Below are 23,854 nucleotides of genomic sequence, written 5' to 3' on the forward strand. Positions count from 1 at the left end.
AGCAGTTGCGTCATTTTTGTCGTTTAGGTGTGAGGGTGTTTCTCTGTCATTATTTGAGCATGATCCCTCTGCTAGGAGAAAAGCGCGACAATATCCGATGAGAGAAGTACCCCCAGTTTGGAAAGAAGGGCATCTAGCAGCTAACCCACCTATTCAGCCTCATTTTCAGCGTGTTTGGGTACATGTTCCTTGGAAGCAAGCTGAAGTTTTGGCCCTTAAGCAGACTTTGCCTGACCCCCGTAAAAATCCTGCAGGGTATTATAAGGAACTATCACAGACCGCAGGCTCATGTATTATGAATTTAGCTGACATAGACATGTTGTTTGGAAATGTGGTTCCACTGCCTTTGTGGGGATTGATTCGTCATACAGACCATGCGCCGGAGTTAGGTGATACATGGGCTAATATTGCTACTGCAGATGGCCGACAAGTTGGTGGTGCTAAACCTGAGCCTTTAGTCGCAGACCTCCCTGGTAAAATTGTTACCTACATGAAGACGTTAATGCATGCTATGCGAGTGAATTGGGACAAATTGTCTGCATGTAAGCAGAAGAAAGAGGAAACCGTGTCTGATTTCTTCACCAGGTTTGAGGAGACATTTATCGACCACAGTGGTCAAGATATGAGTACAGAAGGTGGTCAACGGTTGTTCGTTGACAAGTTCGTACATAATTTGCTTCCTGAGTTGTGTAAAAAATTGAAAGACTCAGAGAGTTCTTGGGCCGTTTCTTCATCAGCACAGATATTGGCTACTGCACAGTATTATGAAAATAGAGATAAGGACGAGAAAGATAGAGTAGAAAAGAAAACTAAAGAGTTAGAAACTAAGGTTCTTTTACAGCAAGCTTATCCGCCTCGTGGTGGCCAGCATGATTTTCAGCAACCTCAGCAGTTTCCGAGAAACTCGCAAAGGTTCGAGTTTTCTCAACCACGCTTTCCTGTAGGCCCTAATCAGTGTGCATATTGTAAAGAAGAAGGTCATTTTAAAAGTAGTGCGCTGCTTTGTTACAGCGTATGAATGGTGTTCCTAGCACAAGAGGTCGAGGTGTCCCACAAGCATCTAGAGGTAGAGGACGTGGAAATTTCCCCCAGAGCGCACGCTCCTTTCCACCTCAGAATTCAATGAATAGTTTTGATCAGCAGAATAACGCGTCTGGTAGGACGCCTCAGTACTATGCTGATGACTACTATGCGGAAGATGAGAATATGGAAGGTAATGATTGCTAGGACAGCCATAGACAAAGAGAGGGAGTTGTTTCAGTTCCAGTAGATCAGAGTGGACCTTATGTTGAGGTGATTACATCAGGTGTGTCAGAGCCTTTTCTGTTGGATACTGGTGCTACAAAGAGTTCTATTATGCACTCTAAACTCCCTGGTGTACCTTTGTCTGGCAAAATGAATGTTTCAGTAGGTTTTTATGGCGCCCCGGTTAGGAACCCGATTTCTAGTCCTATGTCCCTTTCTGTTGGACCTTGTGAATTAGAAGCACCCCTCATTTTGACGACAGGTTGTAGTGAGAACTTGTTAGGTTTGGAACAGTTGAAAAGATTGTATGCAACTTTGTATTGTTCTCCTTCAGGAGTACAACTTACACTGGGTAAGAAAATGGTCTCCCCAATGTATTTGTCGAAGGATAAACTTCCGACAGAATTGTCGCTTCTTCCTGATATTCTTTGGGCTTCTGGTCCTAATGATGTGGGTCTTTTGGAAATACCGCCATATGTTGTGACATTAAAAGCAAATGTTAAAATGCCACGTATTCCCCAATACAAGATCTCTAGTTAAGGTGAAAAAGCGTTGCTAGCGATCATTTATGATTTGATTAAAAAGGATGTAATTGAGGAGACAAGAGGCAATGTTTGCAATAGCCCGGTTTTGCCTGTTTTGAAGCGTACTGACCCTTCTTAGCCACCTGTTTACAGGTTTGTGATTGATCTTAGAGAGGTGAACAAAATCGTTGTGCCACAATTTCCAGTCGTTCCTAATATCGCTGCCCTATTGACTATGATTCCAGATTCTGCAACTTGGTGATTGACTTGAAGAATGCTTTCTTCAGCATCCCGATTGCCGAGGAGAGCAGTTATATTTTTGGCTTCTGTTTAGGAGGACAAAGCTTCCGGTTCAAACGCGCTCCCCAGGGCTATTGTGAGAGTCCATCGATATATAGTCAGGCTTTAAAAACACAGCTCGATACAATTGTTTTACCTGATGGCGCTACCCTTATTCAGTATGTTGACGATTTACTAATCGCTGCAGATACTGAGGAAATTTGTAAAGAAGCAACGTTGTCATTGTCGCGTCATTTGTCTGATTTACATCAGAAAGTGTCCCTTTCAAAGTTACAATATTGTCGACAAGAAGTGACCTACTTAGGTCATCTCTTATCGAAGGAGGGAAGGAAACTGACCCCAGAAAGAATTCAGGCAATTGCAAAATTGAGTGTGCCAAGGACACAGAGAGAAGTGCGCGCTTTCTTGGGTATCACATCCTATTGCTGACAATGGATACCGATTTTTTCTTTACTGGCCAAACCCTTGGTGGCATTGACCCGTAAAGATACACCGAATCCCCTTCCATGGTCTGAAGATTGTCAGAAAAGTTTTACCGAATTGCGTGATGCATTGTGTTCGGCTCCTGTGTTGGGTACCCCCGACTACAGTAAGCCTTTTACACTGTATGTCCATGAGAAAGAAGGATGTGCATTGTCAGTGCTGACACAGTCTTTTGGGGACAAGCAACGTCCATGCGCGTATTTTTCGTCGACTTTGGATCCGGTAGCTAGAGCGTTGCCGAGTTGTTTGAGAGCCACAGCGGCAGCAGCAGTTTCTATTCGGCAGTCCGCTGGGTTAGTGATGAATAATATGTTGATTGTAATGGTTCCACATGCAGTGGACGTTTTGTTAAACAGGACCAAGACACAGCACTTAACTAGTGCTCGATTGTCAGATTACGAGTTGACACTTTTAGCGAGTCATGTGCACATAAAAAGATGCAACACATTGAATCCAGCTACGTTGTTGCCGATTGTAGCAGAAACAGATGTTTCTGAACAGCATGATTGTTTTCTTAAGACTGAGGAAGAAACAAAAGGGAGAGCAGATCTCAGAGATACTCCTCTTGTGGAGTGTGATGGTACCTTATGGGTGGATGGTTCATGCTTCAAGCTTCCGAATGGTGATACGACTGCAGCATATGCTGTTACGACTTTACATACCATTGTTGAAGCTGCACGTATCCCACATAAATCAGATCAAGCAGCAGAGTTGATTGCACTTACAAGAGCGTGTGTGTTGTCAAAAGGAATGAAAGTGACTATATATACTGACAGCCAGTATGCATTTGGTGTGGCCCATAGTTTTGGACGATTGTGGAAAGAACGTGGGTTCCTGACTATGCATGGAGCCAAGATTCAGCCTGGTCAGTTGGTGAATGAGCTTACGTTGCCCTTGCAAGTTGCGATTGTAAAATGCAGTGCACACAAGAAGGTGACTGATGATGTTGGTCGTGGAAATGCATTTGCTGATGAAGTCGCAAAAGAAACAGCGAGGGATGTGATGAGCCGAATGTATGTTGCCAGCCCTGAGAGATGGGTTGGTGACATTGGAATGTGTGAGGATACGATAGAGAGTGTGAAATCTATTCAAGCTGAAGCTACAGAGAAAGAGTTGAGTGTGTGGAGAGAGAGTACGGGTAAATTGGATGCAAATGGTTGTTGGATTGAATTGTCAGAACATCAGCGATGGTTGTTACCCGATGCGTATGTGCTTGCGGTGGTTACAATGGCCCATGGAATGGCTCACATCAGTGTGAAAGGGATTTGTAAGTTGTTGGCTCCAGGATGGCAAAATGCTAGAATTCCTAAGTGCGCAGAGAATGTGGTCAAGAATTGCATGGTGTGCTTGAAATACAATCCTGGTAGAGGAACCCCAACTCCAGCTGGTCATTTTGCGCCTCCAACGTATCCGTTGGAGGTTTTGCAGCTAGATTTCATCCACATGGAAAGGTGCAACAATTTGAAATACGTACTCGTTGTTGTTTGTGCCTTTTCAAGATGGGTAGAAGCATATCCCCTGAAGGACAACACTGCCATGTCCACAGCTAAGGCCCTTGTCAAGGAGTTCTTCCCTAGGTTTGGAATGCCGAGAATGGTCGGGATGACAATGGAAGTGAATTTGTGGGTCGAGTGATGAAGAAAGTATGTGAAGGGCTAGGGATCCAGCAAAAATTCCACGCTGCAAATAACCCCCAATCAGCTGGACTAGTAGAGTGCTATAATGGCACGCTAAAACTAAAATTGGCAAAAATCCATGCAAGCTCTGGTCTTAAATGGCCTGACGCTCTGCCTTTAGCACTCCTATCAACAATAATGACTGTGCATTCGCGAGTGGGACTTAGTCCCTATGAAATTGTGTTCGGCCGTCCGGCTAACATATGGGGAGTGCCAAGGCCGACAAAATTCAGTGAGATCGAACACCCTGTACTGCTTGATTATTTGTATGAATTGATGGCTAAATTGCATGTTTTACACCAACAGGTTCATGATACTCTGCCTCAGGTCTCTGAAGCTCCAGGACATCCTAGTACTCCTGGATCCTGGGTGCTGGTCAAGAATTTTCAGCGGACAAAGAATTACCAGCCCCATTGGACCGGCCCCCACCTAGTTCTTCTCTCAACGAGATCAGCCGTTCGAGTGGAAGGAAAGAAAAACTGGATCCACGGCGTACACTGCAAGAGGGTCCCTTTCCCTCTGCCGTACGACCGGTGGGTCCAGGAGGGTGTTGCTGACCCTGAGACTGAGACTGTGCCTCGTTTTCTGCCTTTCAGCGATGCACGTGTAAAAGGAACAATTTCTGAACAGGAAAGTGACAATCTTTTGCAAGGAGCTGTGCCACCGTCTATTCAATTGGACACTGCAGAGCCTGAACTCCTGTTCCAGGACCAGACATTACCTGGAAAGAGACGTTATAATCTGAGGCCGAGAACTATGGACTAATACAATTTTTCTTTCCTTTGCTATTTTTGAAGGTGCAGCTCTCTCATCTGAGAAACTTTTTTATTTTTGTTTTTCGAACCACCATCCAGGTTCAGCTGTAGGGTCGCGGTTGCCGAAGTCTTTGGAGTGCAGCCGAAGACGTTAGGTCGATGGTTCTGGTTGGTCTAAGGGAGTTGCCCTGGACTGACAGAAGCATTCCTGAGCATAGAACACCCTACCATCGCGAGCAGCAATTAGAGAGGATGGAGTTTTTCGAGATGGAGAGACCTGCCATAGAGATGAACTTTAAAGCTAAAATATGTAGAATGATGACCAAGAAAAGCTTTTTGATATTATGCATTTTCATGTTGTTTAGTGTAATGATGTTTTTAATAGGATATGTTTTATTCTCTTTTCGAGTGACATTTGCACCCACTACACAGCCCATACCTCCTCCCTCTACTGTTTCCTCACATTCTTTTCACCCTTTTCCTGAACATGAAACCGTTAGGAGATTAGAGTTAATAACTCCTTCGTTCAGCTTTTGCACCAACACCAGTTAGTCGTGAACACGACTAACTGTTGGGTGTGTGGTCTTATGCCTCACACTACTGATAAAGGTATCCCTTACCTGGTCCTGCCTTTCAGCCATAATGGTTCTGTGTGGGCATACAGAACGATGTTCATTTATGCACATGAAGTCCACCCCCTACGTTCTGAAAAAGATAATCCAAAGAATAGTGCTCTAGTTAAGGGTATAGTAGATATGATTAGGGAAGATACTTCCTAAGAGACTATCCCGAGAGATGAGACACTAGCATATATTGGATGGAACGTGACCGGATATGGAGTTACTCTGAGTGAAAAACAGCGAGCTAAGAGATCCTCCCCGATTTGGATTGTACCCCATCAGGGCCACCTATGTCTGCAAGGTAATGGCAAGAATCCCAGAGCTCAGTTAGGAAAAAGTATCTGCACGGAAACATATGTCTTTGCATCTCAGACTTCCCCTTCGTTCCTAGCAGCTAAGGGTACCTATTTCATAGAGCCTACACATGGTTGCCCCCTGACTTCTCGGGCACATGTTTTGTTTCATTCCTGTTGCCTCCCACCTACACAGCTGCGGCAGATTACCATAAGACAAGGATAGTTAGAGGTGTCTTCAGTAAAGAAGACACTGCAGGACAAGAATTTGGAGACTTCTTTAAGGGTTTCCTGCCATTTTGGGGACCTATGGTTAACAGCAGGAACATAAGGCAATTGACGAGAGTGGTTGAATCCACCGTAGTTGTTACTGCCGGTGCCCTTAGTAACTTGACTGCTGAGCTCCAGTCGGAAAGCCTTATGACCCTTCAAAACAGGGTCGCGTTAGACGTCATACTTGCAGACCGAGGTGGGGTATGTAAAGTGATCCAATCGAGTTGCTGTGTTTTCATTCCAGATAACGCTCCACCAGTGTACCAGGCCATCTCCAAACTACATAAGATCTCTGAATCTATTCATGTCGATAAAGGAGATTGGTCGTTGATGGGGTGGTTCTGGGAACTGATATCCGCCTGGGGATGGAAGATTCTGATGGTCTGTGCGTACAGTGTGCTCCGGCTATATGTGGCCTCTGTGCTACATCGTGTGTAAGGAAACCTGTATCAAGGGACGAGCTAAGCAATAGGATAATGCTACAGCAACATCTCAATGAATTTGTGAATATAGACCTGGACTCAGATTAGCGTGAATGTAGGTTGATTGCCAATGTAAGGGCAAAAGGAGGGTCTGTGGTACTGAAAATTCTGGACCCGTGTCATAAACATCGTCGAATCATGACGATTTTGGTATCAGCGGACCGAGAATGACGAGTACACTATGCACGAGCATTTTCGTCGCCTTCGAGTGGCGAGATCACCCTGAAATAAGGAATCTCGTCCTGAACCCTCGGGTTCCATTTTGTGCATTTCAGCCATTTTGTGGTTGCCCTCACATAGGCCGATGACTAAGGCCAAAACGAGTCTTAAGGACACGTACACCTTTGCTGACTTCTCTGTGACCTGGGCAAGCTGACTCCAGTGCCTGAAGCCAAACCTGTTCGGTCAGTTCCTTTCCCAGTGGCCGAGCAAGATTAGATCAAGGCACGGCATACCATAAACCCTTCATCGCACACAAACCACGCCTAATCCTACACACACCTGTCTCTATTCCTTACTTTATGACCTGCCTTACAAGGAGGAGGTGCCCGAATTTATATGGGGTCCGTCTATATCTGATGAAAATGTTGGGCCTTGCCAGGTGATTTACTGTGGGTTGGACAAACTGAAAATAAGCTTGTCATCATGATGCTGCTTTTTCTTTGTAGTGAAAATATGTGAATGGTCAACTGTAAAACAAGGAATGTTTGCCTGAAGCATAATATTTTGTATAAAAAGAGAAGGCTGGCTTTGTAAGTTTGAGCAGTCTCCTGAGAATATACACCGTGTTGTACTTCTAGGATACCTGTTACTGGCTGCAGCCAATAAATTCGATCTTTGACTTCACCTAGAAGACTCTGTGTTTCTGTAGTCTGGGACAGGAAGGACTCGAAGTCTTAGGGTGTTTTCCCTGGCACCGCTGGGTTCTTAAAAACCCAGCACTTCAGTCACATTTGCATCTGTTTCATCATAGTTCTGAAAGCCTATCACTCCTCATGCACACTGTAGCATTCATACGTCTTCAAACATGATAAAAAGGTCTCACCTATGCCTCAGCATATTGATGAAGAGAATGTGTGTGCAGCGCTCGCTTCAATAATTCAGAGCTGCTGTAATACACTGTCAATATCAGACAGATTATTAAAGATAAAAAGGAGGGAAAACTCCCCTAAACATGGCACACTTGATTCGTCAAATGAGTGCCAAAAAGACTGATTATTCTACTGATTATTAGGTTATGTAACGCATACCTGCTGAACTGGTATTCAATATGCGGGCTCACGTTCTGGAAGGATGCACTCTCACACTTCAGGGACAATATAACTTCTAAAATGCCTGAAAGGACATGTATATATACATATTTGGTATATTCCCTCTAGTTTACCATCACTTCATTTGGTTAGTGGGTATTCACATATATACCTTAAATTAATTCATGGGATCCTTCCCAGCCTTTGTTTTCTGGCCGTAATGTTTAGATCACTGCTCCTATTCGAATTTATTGGTAGCTAGTGGGTAATAAGACAATATTGTTTTTATTCAGAAAGAATATAAAACTCTTTCTGCAGGTATGCGTTACATAACCTAATAATCAGTAGAATAATCAGTCTTTTTGGCACTCATTTGAAGAATCAAGTGTGCCACGTTTATCTTTAATAATCTCTCTGATATTGACAGTGTATTCCAGCAGCTCTGAATTATTGAAGCGAGCGCTGCACAAACATTCTCTTCATCCATATGCTGAGGCATAGGTGAGACCTTTATATCATGTTTGAAGACGTATGAATGCTACAGTGTGCATGAGGAGTGATAGGCTTTCAGAACTATGATGAAACAGTTGCAAATGTGATTAGGTTGTTATCTCCCCATTTTTGTAAAAATTCCCCCCCCTTTTTTTTTAAATGTGTTATAACTGGATGTCTAGTCACCACACTGAGTTTGGTTTATAGTACTGTTTAAAAATAATGGGTGACTAAGAGAGGAAATTAGATGTACTTTGGTGGCAATATATAGATCCTGATTTTTTGCTGTTTATTAATTGTGTACTCCCTACTGTTTTAAATTATGCATTTTTGAATAGTTTTATAAAACAATGTTTTTTTCACAATAGGTGATGCTGTTTTTATTTACAAGGAGAAATGCATTTGTTTATGTCCTGAAGAAGGCTGTTATTAATTGAATTGTACTGCCGAAATGCGTCAACGCTCTTTTTGCTAAGTCAAATTCTGATTGGTCAACCCTTCTGGAGAAATAGGATATTCTAACTCCCAGCTGATCCAAATGTTTATGAATTGACTATCCAAAAGACATAGGGGGCTGTCTTTGCTTACACATTTCTCCTGTACCTTTGTTCACAAATGTTATGCACATGGGTTTTTATTAATTGTTATTTTATATATATGTGATGTACATCGTGCACTAAATTAGTGTGATTTTATTGTTTTTTCATTAATAAAACAGTCGTTTTTTTAATATAATTCTATGTTGTTGAGCTTATATGTCTACCTTTGCAAAAGTTTCATTATAGTTGTTACCACTGGTGTCATGTGAAGTATGTATGAGGAAAGTGTCGAGCATTTCAGTATTTGAATAGTAAGTATACCCCAAGGGAACTTGTGTTGTTTACTTGGAATGCACGTGCCCATTAAAATATGTGGGCAGTACAAAATTACCTGCTAGCAAAAGGGTTCTACAACACATTCGGGCCATTGTCAATCATGACCCGACGTACCCTGTCGTGAGGTCCATAATAACAATCTCCAGGACCTCTGGTATTACGTCATTGACACCATTCCCAAAACCAAGAAAGGTGGCGACAGGGAACAAAGGATGAGAAAGCTTGAGACCCGTTACATCCTTAACTTTAACAGCAAGAACCCTGGGGGCTTAAACAACACGGAAGATTTACACACGTGCTTGTAACACAGCATATTATGTGATTTTGTATTCCTCTCCCAAATGGCTTCACCCCGTAAATCCTTCCCGATGTTAACCCTCATTTGAATTATATCATGGCTAATGTAACTTATTATAGATTTTATGCCATTGTAAATCAGCACTATTAGTAAGAAACAATAGTGTTAAACCTTGTTGAGTATTATCAATTGGGTCCCAATAGCCGCTCAATTCTTAAACCAAGAATCATATTGGTTTTTTATATAAAGTTTTTTCAATTAACATCACATTTTTTTCACCGATGCACTTTAATTCACGCACTTTCCCAGTTTCTCCAAAGGGTGGGGGAACTAATTGCAAAGATAGAACGGGTATCGCATTTAAGCAATGAATTTAGCGCAAGTTGACAATTTCAAAGTGCTGTTTGATAATCATAAAATTTGCACATAATTATGTCATCTCAGGACATATATAATGAATTGTACCGATGGAATTAATATTAGGTGAACCATTGACGTTTTTTTAAGATTTTGTAAGATTTTTTAATCTAAATATATATTTTTGTATAGGTGTATATAATATGAAATATTTTCTTTTATATATAATACAATTCATTCCAAATACTAATTGGATTACAGTAGGCCTGAATGTAATGACATTATATGTATGCAATTTAAAATGAACCCGTTTACGTTATATTTTTCTTTGCAATGTCATATTTGTTGGTTAAAGTGAGTGTTTTCTTTATGTCTATCACTGGTCACTCAGACACGTGCAAAGGTGCAGCTTCATAACTGGTCCAAAATCCATTTGACGTTGGCATGTGATCAAGCCACCTCGGTGGTGAAACGCGTAATGGCCGTCTGAAAATAAACGTTGAAGTTTATGCATGCAATCCGGGTTCCTTGGAGGCAGCTTTGGAGCGGCGACTTCGGATATATATATATATATATATATATATATATATATTCACTGAAAAAACCATAGGTTATAGACCATATATAGTTAGGGATTAGCATTTAAAAAACCTTATTTTACTCACACAAAACCATTGAAATTCCATATATAGTTAGTTGTACTAACTATATATCACGCACCCGCAATCCACTGCTGATGATGTCACATATTACATCATTCATGACATGGTCAGTGACATCACTGATGACATCGCTGATGACATCTCAAATGACATCACTGATGACATCACTGATGACATCTCAAATGACATCACTGATGACATCACTGATGACAAAATCCAGTGACTGTATTTTTCTGTAAAGTTAAAATATGTCTTACATATTTATGAATGAGTCAATGTATAAGTGTCTGGACGAAGGATTTAGTAGGTGCATGACTGAATGTATGAGTGAGTGATTAAATGTGTCTCACTGAGTGCATGGGTTAGTGACTAAACTGTCTTAATTTGTGCATCATTATGTCTGTTGTTCTGTAAACTGCTGCATGTGTTGATCAGTAGCTATATGAGTAACTATATGGGTTATTGATTGGTTGCCCAAGCATTTGTATGGGAGACTGAGTGTGTGTGTGGGTGGCTGGGAAGTGTATGACTCTGTGCATAGATGTATGGGTTCAAAAGTGCATGTTGGAAACAGCTGTATGGGCGGTTGACTGTGTGCATGACTGTATTGGTGAGTGAATAGATATCTCAGTGCTACATGTCAAATTAAGTACATATGTAAAATACAATACATGTGAGAGTTGACATATATAAATAACTGTGCATAAGAGCCAGTGAATGTGTGAGTGGCTGTATGGATCATTGTGAACTTGTATCCAGGATTGTATAAGTGAGTAAATATGTTTTAGTATATGTTTGAATAAGTAAGGTGTGTTTAACTGTATAGTTAAGGAAATGGAGGTGTGATTGATTGTTTGCATGACTGTCTAGGTGTGTGTGTAACTTCATGCATGAGTGACAATCTGTGAGTCTGTGTTTACACTGAGTGTATCTAAGGTTATATTAGAGTCTGAAGAGGTTCATCGTATTATCACATGAATGATTTTATCAGTGATGTCATCAGTAATGTCATTTGAGATGTCATCAGTGATGTCATCAGTGATGTCATTTGAGATGTCATCAGTGATGTCATCAGTGATGTCATTTGAGATGTCATCAGTGATGTCATCAGTGATGTCACTGACCATGTCATGAATGATGTAATATGTGACATCATCAGCAGTGGATTGCGGGTGCGTGATATATAGTTAGTACAACTAACTATATATGGAATTTCAATGGTTTTGTGTGAGTAAAATAAGGTTTTTTAAATGCGAATCCCTAACTATATATGGTCTATAACCTATGGTTTTTTCAGTGAATTTTCAAGGTTTTGTAAATGCTAATTCCTAACTATATATGGTCTATAACCTATGGTTTTTTCAGTGAATTTCATTGGTTTTTTAATAGCTAATATCAAAACCTTTACAATGTATTATTCTTTAAATAGAAAAATATTTTTTACATGTTTTTAATACAATTTTTTTTTTTTTTTTTTTTGTTTCGCTCCCGGTACGCGTACCGGTTAGCTTCCCGTTAGCTCAATCCGGAGGCGCGACCCGGTACGCGAACCGGTAAACGTTCCTTTTGCGCACCTCTCGCGTTACAAAACAACATCGTGACGCGTCGCGTCAGCATGACGTTTCGCGTTCTCGCGTAATACGTCATATTACGTGCTACGTTCGCGTACCCGGAAGCGCAGCGGTACGCGAACCGGAAGCGATCCGCGGCGCGGCGCCGACCGCGTAACGTAAACACAGCAGGTCATGTGACTCGGTAATAACACTTTTCATTGGTTCATTTCACTTTTGGTTTCCTAATGATGTAATACTAGGTCATGTGATCTAAAATGAACACTTTTCATTGGTTTAGAACTTTTGTTTTTCCCAAATGATGAAAACCCCTCCTTCTTTCCTCACTCTGACTTTCATCTTGGTGAGAGAAAGACCCTTTATTTAGACTTTGAGATGGCTTCATTAGTAGCTTCAGCTGGTGCTAACCCACCACCTCCACCAAATCCAAGAAAGAGAGGACCACCTGCAGAAGTAATTTTGCAAGAAGAGGAAGAACAGGAAGAGGAGGAAGAGGAGGAAGAGCCTGAGTTTTTGCCAGAGGAGCCCAGGAGGTACAATCGAAAGGAGAATTACATCTGGCAATTCTATAGAATTCCTGAGGGGCAAAAAAAAGTGAATGCACGCTACGTGTTTTGCCGTATATGCGGTGATAGATTGTCAAGGGGAACTGATAAAAAATACAGTTACGGCAATCACACTATGCATCGGCATATGAGTAGGTGGCACCCAAATAATTATAGTGCTGCCCAGCTACGTGACGAGCAACAAAATCCCCTCCCAATGGCAAGAAGATCGGTTGTTCCAGAGGTGTCGGGACCAGAGGCGAGGGAGATGATCGCAAACATCCAAATGTTGTTTGGGCACGTAAAGCAAGTGTGCGTGGAATGTGGCGCTTTCATCTGCTACAGAGAAAGTAGCATCAGTTTGATTTTGCGAGCTATTCAAAATCATGTTAATGTTTGTCCGAGACGCCCCAAAAAATAAATTCTTTTTTTTTTGTTGCTCCTGTTGAGCCCTTTACAATGGATCGTTTTTGTTTCCCCCCCCCCAAAAAAACCAAAAAAAATTTAAAAACGTTCAGAAAATACAAAAAAAGTAAAAAAATGTTCAAAAAATACTAAAAAAAATATAAAACAACAAAAACATTAAAAAAAAAGTTCTTTTCAGAACTAACTCCCCATTATAAAAAAATTGGTAGAATATTTGGAACTCTGCCAACCTCTATTTCTCTCAGTTCGCTCCCGGAGCGCTACCCGGTACGCGTACCGGAAGCTAACCAAAAAAAATATTTTTAAAAAAAAAGAACAGTAAGTATAAGGTAAGCAAACAGACAGTTATGTGAAAAGAAAGACAGCGTTAGGGTGTAAACAAGAGATACTGTTACCTACAATCCACTGCTGATGATGTCACATATTACATCATTCATGACATGGTCAGTAACATCAACAGCAGTGGATTGTAGGTAACAGTATCCTTAGTTTACTCCCTATAGCTGTCTTTCTTTTAACATAACTGTCTGTTTCCTTCCCTTATAGTTACTGTTCTTTTTTTAAAAAATTTTTTATGATCAGTCATAAACAGTGACATTAATAGAAACAGAGAGAGTGAACAAGAGTGAAGAACTATGGTCCTCCTCAGCCACCCTCAGAAAACCAAGGGGGTCAAGATACATCTACCGTGCCCCCTTCTACCCATTCTGAACATTATTTGCCCTCCATCTTGTATCTTGATTCGACCGAAACACAAAATGGTGGACTCCCATAACGCTGCTGGTTTGCGAACCGGGCAACTTCCCGGGAAGCGGTCCAAAAAAAAAGGTGGGAAAGTAATTCACAGACACTAAGAGTAATAGAGATGGAGTGAGTGAACAAGACTGAGGAACTATGAGAACAGAGGGACTGAGAAAAAGAGTGGAAGGAGTTGAGTAAGTAGGTAATAGAGAAAGGAATGAGGAAAGTAGCAAAGGCAGGAAACTGAGGATTAAAGAAGTGAAGCAGTGGATCTAATAGTAGGTGAATGTGATAGAAATGTAACGAAAAGAGTACAACTATTTACCTTGTAATTGCCGTTAAATTAATCACATTTTATTTTTATACTTTCAATCTGTGAAAGAGAGAACCAACATTTGAAAAATATTAAAACATGTATTTAAAAATTACAAAAGACAAGGGAAAATATTGAAGGACAAATAGTTTTTCAACAACTTTGACACTGACAGAAGCTTCTGCTTCTCCAGGTCCTCTACACAATCCTAAAGATATACATTTTAAACTAACAGTATCTTGATGCAGATGAAGTGAGGCCTATCTTAAAACATGGTGCATCTTTTGCATTGCTCTTGTTTCAGAAAAGTGTTGCTTCAGGATGCCAATAACATGTCTCCTATCCAGAGATTTGTTTGAGGTGAGGCCTACTCAGAGTTCAAGATGAGATTTACACTTGTTGAAGTGTACAGAGGAGATAATATCTGTGAAAGTCTACCAATGAAGTGAGTCATGTCCACTGCACTCTTCAACAAAGTAGAAACCTCCTATGTTTCCCTGGACAGACCTAAACTTGATCTGCACAATGTGATTCATAATGATAGGAAACACAGGTGATGTAATTGAAATATGTGCAATTTATTTTGCTCATTTCACAATCACATCACTTGTGTTTCCTTTGCTTAGGTATCTCATTGTGCAGATGTAGTCCAGCATATGAAAGAATACGTAGAAGTGCAGCACTGCATGCAATAAATTTAACACTTACAGAAAACTCACCTTCTCCATGCCTCCTACACAGTTCTACATATACATCATAAATGCAAACAGTACAGAATTAATTATACATGTTAAATGGTTTATTTTTGCTGTTCTCAGAATGTATCAAAATTCACTAAAAACAGTGACTTGAAGGTATTCATCATGTAACAGCGGGGAAAAAAAAACACAATCAAAATGATTGTGTTTAAAAAACCCATACAACATCAGAAATTAAAATTCAGAACTCCTTAAAGTTAACTTACTTTCCATGACGTCCAAGGATGTCCTATGAACAGCTTACACTCTTTTGTGCTGTTATTACTTTCAGCCCGCCACTTTCTGAAAGAAAACCTCCATCGTTTTTAAAAACACGTTACATGCAATAAATGACTTCTTGCTCTCTACCACTATTTTCCACAAGGCCAAATCTAGTCAGAGATATTTATAACTCTTGGATTTCTTGTAAGCCAATCCCATCATTTGGCATTTCCGCAACTTTCACAATTAAAATGTTGAAGATCATTTTTACAATCCTGGAATAGTAATATCTTCCCCTTCTTGCTCAGTCATGTTCTACATTTCCTATGACACTGATACTGCTTAATATGAAGCAGACTTACACTACCTCTATGAGTACTACAATTATTTAATTCTCTACATCACTTTTAATCACAAAGCAATGTAAAACAGTAGACAGCATTGCAGACTTACATTCCCTCTACTCCATGTTTTGATTGGCTGCTTCAATTAGCTTATGAAAAGAAACAGTTTTTCTGAACTCATTCAAAGTGCACATATATCTCCATGATGTCCAGTCCTATGATTAGAAGTTATGTCTCTGAACTACACTTATCCTCAAGGCCAAATTGTGTAGGAGCCATTAGAACTTCTTGAAATTCCACAGAGCACATCCCGAGATTATTTCCCTAAAATTTTGGTTTTAAAAACACCAGGTAAGAGTTTTTAAGGTCATACCGCAATTTTTTTTTGAAAATTAAAACAGAATCATTGCAGAATGACCAGCCATTTCTAGACTTTAAATAAGCTGTGTAATGTCCTGATGTTATTGAAGGGCCGTCATGATATATAATTGCTGTAGTTACAAAAGTCCTTCCTGATATTGACAACTGCGAAGCTACAAATTTTTTTATTAAAGTTGTCAATTTTGTTCCATCAGGCCTACATCGTTGGAACATTAAAATGACGTACTGGCCATATGTTCGTATAAATAATGTGGACATCATTTCAGATTTACATTGGCTACACTCCATGTTGTGATTAGCAGCTTTTACTAGCTTATTAAAGGAGACTGATTTACTGTCTGGCAAAGTTAAATATATAAATCTTTCTGAGTCTACACTAGTAGTACTTGATACCATACAGTTCTCGCAGTCATGCTGCCATTGATAAGAAAGCCCAAACAGCTGATCTACATCTACACCTTCAGCATGTAATACATCAAGCATATACATTAAAAACTCCTGACAATCTTGCTGAATATTTTGAGAGAATTGTGTTTGGCCTGAACATCTATCTAACAGATTTCTAATTTCAGACACACTTTCTATGTTTCTTCTATCAGTGGTACATTTCTCTAACACAGAATTTAACAAACTGCAAAATCTTTGATCAGAATTGACCACAATCTCTTCTTTTACATTTTTTAGAGAAAACAAAACATTAATTACTACATTAGCATAGCAGTTGACACCAGAACTGTTTTCAAACTGAAAACCAACAACATCTTCAACAGAATCCTCTTTGTTTCTGCTTGTAATTTTAGGTTCATTCACTTTTTGTCTTTTTGCTACAACCTCCCCAGTATTGTTCTCATTTCTTCGTTTCCGGCCTACCAGACGTTTCTCAAACAAAGGAAACTGAGGCAAATGTGGCGCATACTCTCTTCTTAACCTATTGTATTCCTTAACACAATCTAGATCTGCACAAATGTTTCTGACATCACACTCAATCAAGTACAATCCCGATAAAGTTCTAACTCGTGACAATGCCACATATGCCATACCCTCCTTGAACACAGAACTGCCAATATTCACCAATGCACTGTCTACACTTAAACCTTGCGATTTATGGATTGTCACCGCATATGCCAAGCAAACAGGGAACTGCTTACGGCGAACATATAAGTCTTTTACAAGCAAAAATCTAGCAGAACAACGAGCAATTAGCTGTACTTCCTCAATGCCATCAAATTTAATTTTTAAAAATTCAATTCCATCTCTATTTCTGTATTTCACAAAATCAACAACATTACCCATTGATCCATTTACCAGACCTCTTTCAACATGTAAATTCCTTCTTAAAATTATACGGCAGTTCAAGCACACATTCAGAGTCTTTTCAAAACCTGCAGTTTTAGATATACTCTTCTCTAATGAATCCAATTTAGTTTTCAGATTCTCAGACAAAATAATTGTTGATCCCATATGCTCTACTCTATCAATAGCTTCCAGTTTCACAATCTCTTGCTTTTCTAAATGCAACATTTTGTTGTTAAATTTGCCACATTCTGCAAGAGTTGGCATCAAACATATTCCAGATTTCTTTTCAGTAATTTTCTGAAAAATATTCTCAGGCACAACATCTTGTTCTGGATATAAATTTGACAGTAATCGTGCATTTAAAACTTCTTTCCCATGCTCAGTCACTTTTCCAATTCTAACATCTTGTAGAATAGTCTTGTAAACTTCATCCTTCGCCTGACGCATATTTTCATGCAGTTCAGCATAATTGAAGTTTAACCATATATTGACGTTGCCAATGCTGCCTAGGCACTTCCTGGTATCTTCATGCGTGAGCATTTTGAACACAGGTTGCCCTTTCACTGGTGTCAGCTGCAGAAGATCTCCGAAAACAATGATGTGTTTGCCACCAAATAACACATCATACTCTGTTTTGAGAACTTCTTGCATCCTCAAATGCACAAAGGCAAGCATGACATTGGAAACCATGCTTACTTCGTCAATGATAAGAAGTTTCATTTTCCTCAAGATTCTTGAAACTTCAAATCAAGCATCTCCAGATAGCTTGTGATATTCTAATTTGTTGTCATGCTCCACTGGCAATATCAGTAAACGATGTAAAGTAATCCCTTTAATATTATGTGCTGCCAGTCCAGTTGGAGCAGTGACAACACAAGACAGCGATGACTCTGTCCTTTCCTGCAAATAGCATGAAATTGCTTTAATGAGGAAACTTTTTCCAGTTCCCGCTTCTCCACTCACGTACAATCGGACAGGCTTCAACGACGTACATGAGCACTCTTTCTTATCATGACTTAATCCATGATCAATTTGCATGGTAACTTCGTCATATATTTTCCTCTGCTCAACGTTGAGTTGCCTTTCCAACTCTTCTAAGTTAACCGCATCCTCTTGAGCATGTGCCATGGCTCTTTCCACTTCATTCATATCAGTGGCAGCTTCATTTTCAATAAGAGGTCCTCCTAGTGGATCCTGACTCAATGAAGCAGAACTCTGACTGTCCTGAGAACTGTCTCTGGCAATCTCGGCTGCAATCGTTGCTTCCTTCTCAATTTCCGCATTCAACATTTCTACATATTTGGGAAAAGCAGGACATTCTATGGTCTCCTTGGCGGCATTGAAAGAGTCTTCGTAACAGAGGAAATCTCCAAGCAGTTCCTCTTCTGCACACCAAGGCTTGAAAAGTTGCAAAAGTGCTAAATAGAAAAACTCCTTTTTTTCAGGAGATTCGCCACTCAATTTTCGATGGTTTATCAAGTGGCATTTTCTTTGCTTGACCAGACATCCCTCACTTCCTATTACAGCATACACTCCTTTCTCAGTATCTTCTTTGATGTTCCTCTTGAATATGTAATTTTGCAGAACCTCATACAGACAAACATTCTCTAGGTGACTGCTTCGATTTGGATAATATGTATCCAACATGTTTGTCTTCAAAATGTCGGTACTGTTTGGCTCCTTTTCCGCCAAATACTCAATTTCCCGCACAGGTTTGAGAACTCGATTACGCGTTGCAGCAAGACCAAGACTCGCCCAAACGATACTCCTGGACTTGGCATAGAGACTTGCTGAAGACAACCGGTCAGAACATTCGTACGCTCCGATTTCTCGATGCGACAACATCTTCAGACTGAAACTGTACAACTTCTTGCTGAGGCTCTTTTCATGGGAAATGTCCTCCCACATATCCTTCAATTCTATCTTCTCTTTTTTGGTGATGTAAGACGTCACATACCGAGCCACAGCCATACAGTTATCAGCCACAAACTGTATATCCATGTTAGCATTCCACATGGACAAAATCACCGGGTTGTAGTCGTTGATGTACTTGGACTCTTCATTCCTCTTCAAATTGTATGTGTTTTTAGGTGATTTCTTCATCACATTATGTCGCAGCGAAGACATCAAACTGTTTACTCTTCCTTTAGAAATCACCGGTCGTGGAAAGCCGAAACGACATTTGGTGTAGAACTTGTCTTTGTTTCGGAATTTACGACGGCAGTACTTTCCACATCGATGGCTTTGGAAACGCAGAACTTTTTCTCTTAGGCTTTTCTTCTCCTTTGCGTTTGGAACAGCACACGTAGAATACTGTTGGATGAAACTCATCACTGAGTCTTCTGGATCCGTTCCAAATTTAGGTGCATCCTTGATCCACAGCAACATATGTATATGAGGAGCACCTCTTGCTTGGTACTCCTTTCTCCAGAAGAAATCCAACACCTCTCCAAGAGGTGGATTCTTCTTATTCATGATGAAAGACATCATAGCTTCAAATCTATGATTGAAGTACCTACATACATTGACTGGATCCAAAGAGCACAGTTCTCCGGGTGTCTTGAATTCGATGTTATCTACGTTAGCATTTGCCTCTCGTAGAAATTGAAGTAAGTCTTCCCAGCCATACTCGGCACAACTCAGAGTGAGGAACCATGTGGGAGTACCTAAGTTCCTCAGCATACATTTTAAATCACCATGACGACGGTACCAGTACTCATTAGTACCACGCTGACACGCCATGAGATTAATCAGGTGAGAATCCAAAATACTATCTTGGACATTCACTTTATCCATAAAATCACTTGCCGAGATGTTTTGCATGTGTATACCACTTTTCAAGATGTGGTTCACTGCATATGACAGTCCAGACAGATCGCTTTCAAACAGGAGATGAAACAAATAAGGAATGCATTGTCGAAACCTAGCATCTCCTGCATACAATCGCAAAGTCCGGTATTCAGAAGCAGGAATTTGATGAGGTCGCTCATCATATCTTCCTCCCTGACCTGTTGGAAAAAGCTGTGGGAAACACCGAGCTTCCAAACTTTCCTCCCAAACACTAATAAGACTCCCTTTGGCTTGTTTCATTTGAAACAACTCAATAGCATTCCCCATGACTTCCTTGGAATGCAAAGGATGAACACTATAATGTTAATATATTTCCTCACTAGTAGAGGGTTCTACTTTCTCAATTTGACCAGCACACAAATCGCTATCCTCTTCCTCACTTACTTCCTCTTCTGCAACATATACATTCTTATAGTATTTATTATTTTTTTTCAAATACAATGTTGCCTTTTTAACTTTCCTAACATCTACTAAATGTTGCCATATTTTCTTATTCTTTGTCGGAACCCCATTAACTAAGATAACCAGAGGTTCCTCTTCCACTTTTTCTACTCCAATTGTGTTAATGTTTTTCTTCAAATCTAGAGGCAAATAAACAACTCTTCCCTTTAATCCTCTCTGTAAATCTGATGGAGGCAATTTCCCTGTCTTTGGCTCCATTCTTACAATAGCCTGAAAGGGATGGATACTTTGAATCAAAATAGATTCATAAGTATTTAAGTCCTTCAATTCAGAAGGAATCTCAACCAATTCCAGATTATTATGAACTGCTCTAGCAGGCATCTGGTTTTGTTTTAATTTGTTACAACAATAAGTACACACACGTTGATCCAATCCCAAATCAAAACAATTTTCTACCATCAAGTATGTTGCAAAATCCTTCCATTCACTATTATTTTCCCTTTCACTTTTTGCATATAAATCCACTAACTTAGTCTGATTCTTATAATAAGTGCGTCTACAACACACACAAGTGAAATTAGGCCTCTCACTTGATTTCATGTCAAACGTCGCAATTTCCCTCTGGAAATTATCTGTACTGGAAACATGTACACTATCTTCCAAATGACCCTCTACTTCTTGCTCAATTTCAACATTCTCCTCTTTACTTCCAAAGTAACAAAACTCAATTTCTTCACATATATTCTTCACATCTATTTCAGAACCATGCAAAAGAGCAGCGCATAATTGTTTCAGCATAATTGCTGGACTCTTAGCATAATACAACATTCTAACTAATTTCCTCACTTTGTTATGATGCACTGCTAGCATCCTGAAATGATGAAAAACACTCTGGCATACTCTCCTGGAAAGACAAGCCAGTGAATGGCCATGCAAACCTGTCACTTCTCTTACTCTGCAAGGATCTAATTCTTGCAACAACCTCATTTTCTGCTTCAAACTTTTTTTGTTAAATGACCGTACAAAATCACAAAGCAAATTAATGGAATCCTGTCGCACACTGCAAATACTACTACACTTCCAGGTGTACACAGGACCCTTAGCACGTCTTCCTAAAACCTCATTACCTAACAACTCTTCTGTCTCTGTTGTCACAAGTTTTTCTTTTTCAACTGGACAACCATCTTTCACTTCATAAGCACGACCACTGATGTCAACTGCATGCACCAAATCATTATCCTGGAAATAACTCTCTTCATTAAAAAATGCCTCACAGCTTGAACTATGCATCCATTCTCCAGAAAAAACTTCACAAAAATTACTACGATTAACTATTCTCTTCCATCTACTATTTCTTTTGAAATCAAAAATTGCCTTGTTTAGCTTCCTAATTCTATTGATTATCAAAATAAATAACTTACGTTTAATTTCAAATGCCTGATCAATAACTTTCTCAACTTTTTTTTTTCTCTTATAAAAAACTAGTTTCTGTTGACCTTTCTTAATATTTTTTAACAAATTGCCAATTATCCTGTTGCGGAACATTCGTTTACGAATCTCCCTAAACTGTTGTTTCCTTCTACTATCATGCACAGATTTATCTCTTGCTCTAGCAGTAACATTTTCCATTGTCCTTTTCTTTCCATTTGATTTACTCCTCGTGTTATGGACTGAAACATTTTCTGTAGTAATATTTTTTTTATTACAAATATTTCTTATGAAATATTTAGAGCTCTTACCCGGTGCTTTCTTCGTGGCTTGAGAAATCTTTTTGTTAGAGGACTGCTGCGTTTTTTTTTTCTCCTGCTGTCTTTGACGTTTTGCAGCCTTTATCTGTCTTTGTATTGTAGGCATATTAAAATCTTGAAATGATCTGCAGTTGAATCTGAGGAAAAATATAATAAAACATGTTAATAAACATTATTATCAAACAGTAAATCAGTAATAGTGATCAAAAACATAACACACTACTTGACATTTTAATTTGAAGATTTTTTAGTCATTGGCAATTTTACAATACAGAAATACCAGAAAAGAAATGACATTTATATTTATGTTACCTATGCTATTTTATATGTGAATCTGATCTAATTTTATGAGCATATTTTAATATTTTATTGAAGACACTACACATAACCTGTTTTTGAAGGTGTCTTTATTTTTAAATTAAACGGTTTACCTTTTTACTTTTTATTGATTATAAATTTTAAAAATAAATGTTTATAATTCCAAAGGCTCAAGCAGGTCAGCTTCCCATCCTATATCATATAATTCGGACAAATCTGCATCCTCATCACGCTCTTCTTCATCCTCAGGATTTAAATCATCCAAGGGATCAACATCCACTGATGTTTCAATTACGAGTTCAATGATGAGGTCAAAATCAACTGATTGCTGATTGTCGCTCATGTTGATGTTGTCTTTATCTTTAAAGAAAGATAACAACAATGAGATGTTGCAGAGTAAGAAACAAATCTCAGAGATTATAATAGTAAAATTGTTTAACAAGATTAACATTTTGCAGCTATTATTTAGCCATGTCCAGCAATGCTGAGCAGGTGAAGCCTATGTCTAATTTTTCACTGAACAGGACTCATCTCTTCTTAACCTTGGATAAGCCTCAACGACTCTGTGTCCCCTGCACATACTTAAATGTTAAAGGGCAGATTTATATTAAATGGCACATCCCCAGGCATGCACCAGTTAATGTGCACCACTGCTTCACCACCCATGGTGTGCCGCATTTACAATCAGATAGGAGAAAGCTGCGTCAAAACCCTGCGCCTGATTGAAGCTGGCATAGGTCTTGACGCAGCATTGTGGAGATGGGGCACCCCTGAGCCTTGCTGGAGCTGCATCGCACTTGCGATACAACTCCAGCAATGCACCACCTTTACGGCACAGATGCGTCACGCATCTGTGCCGTTTTTGCCCCATGCTGCGCCACATTGTAAATGCAGCACAACATGGGTGGCGGAACAGTGGCGCAGGATGACTGTCACATCCCTGGTGATGCGCCAGTCATCATAAATCTATCCCTAAGCTTCTTATCTTGTTACAGATGAACTGCAAACACAACAATGATGGACAGAATGTGGATCAATGTCACACATTCACCCCAGTCCAAAGATCTGGGCCCAAATCCATCGTTTTTCCACTCCACACCACCCTGGGTTAGACAATGGCAATATGCAAATCAGCGCTGACCCTGTGCCCCATGGGAACAGTCCAGTCCGAACTACAAAAGCCATGTCCTTCCCAGAACGGAAACAAGCATCCGAGGACCGGCCCGGTTTCGAGGTAACACCTCTCTTCAGCCCGGCTAGCTTGATTCCAGTGGTGTGGAGTGCCTGGGACTCACGTCTGAGCATCCCCAGTACACTTAGAGCGGTAACTGCAAACACAACAATGATGGACAGAATGTGGATCAATGTCACACAT

This window comes from Lissotriton helveticus, chromosome 4_1 (genome assembly GCF_964261635.1).
Source record: "Lissotriton helveticus chromosome 4_1, aLisHel1.1, whole genome shotgun sequence".
NCBI classification, from domain to species: Eukaryota; Metazoa; Chordata; class Amphibia; order Caudata; family Salamandridae; genus Lissotriton; species Lissotriton helveticus.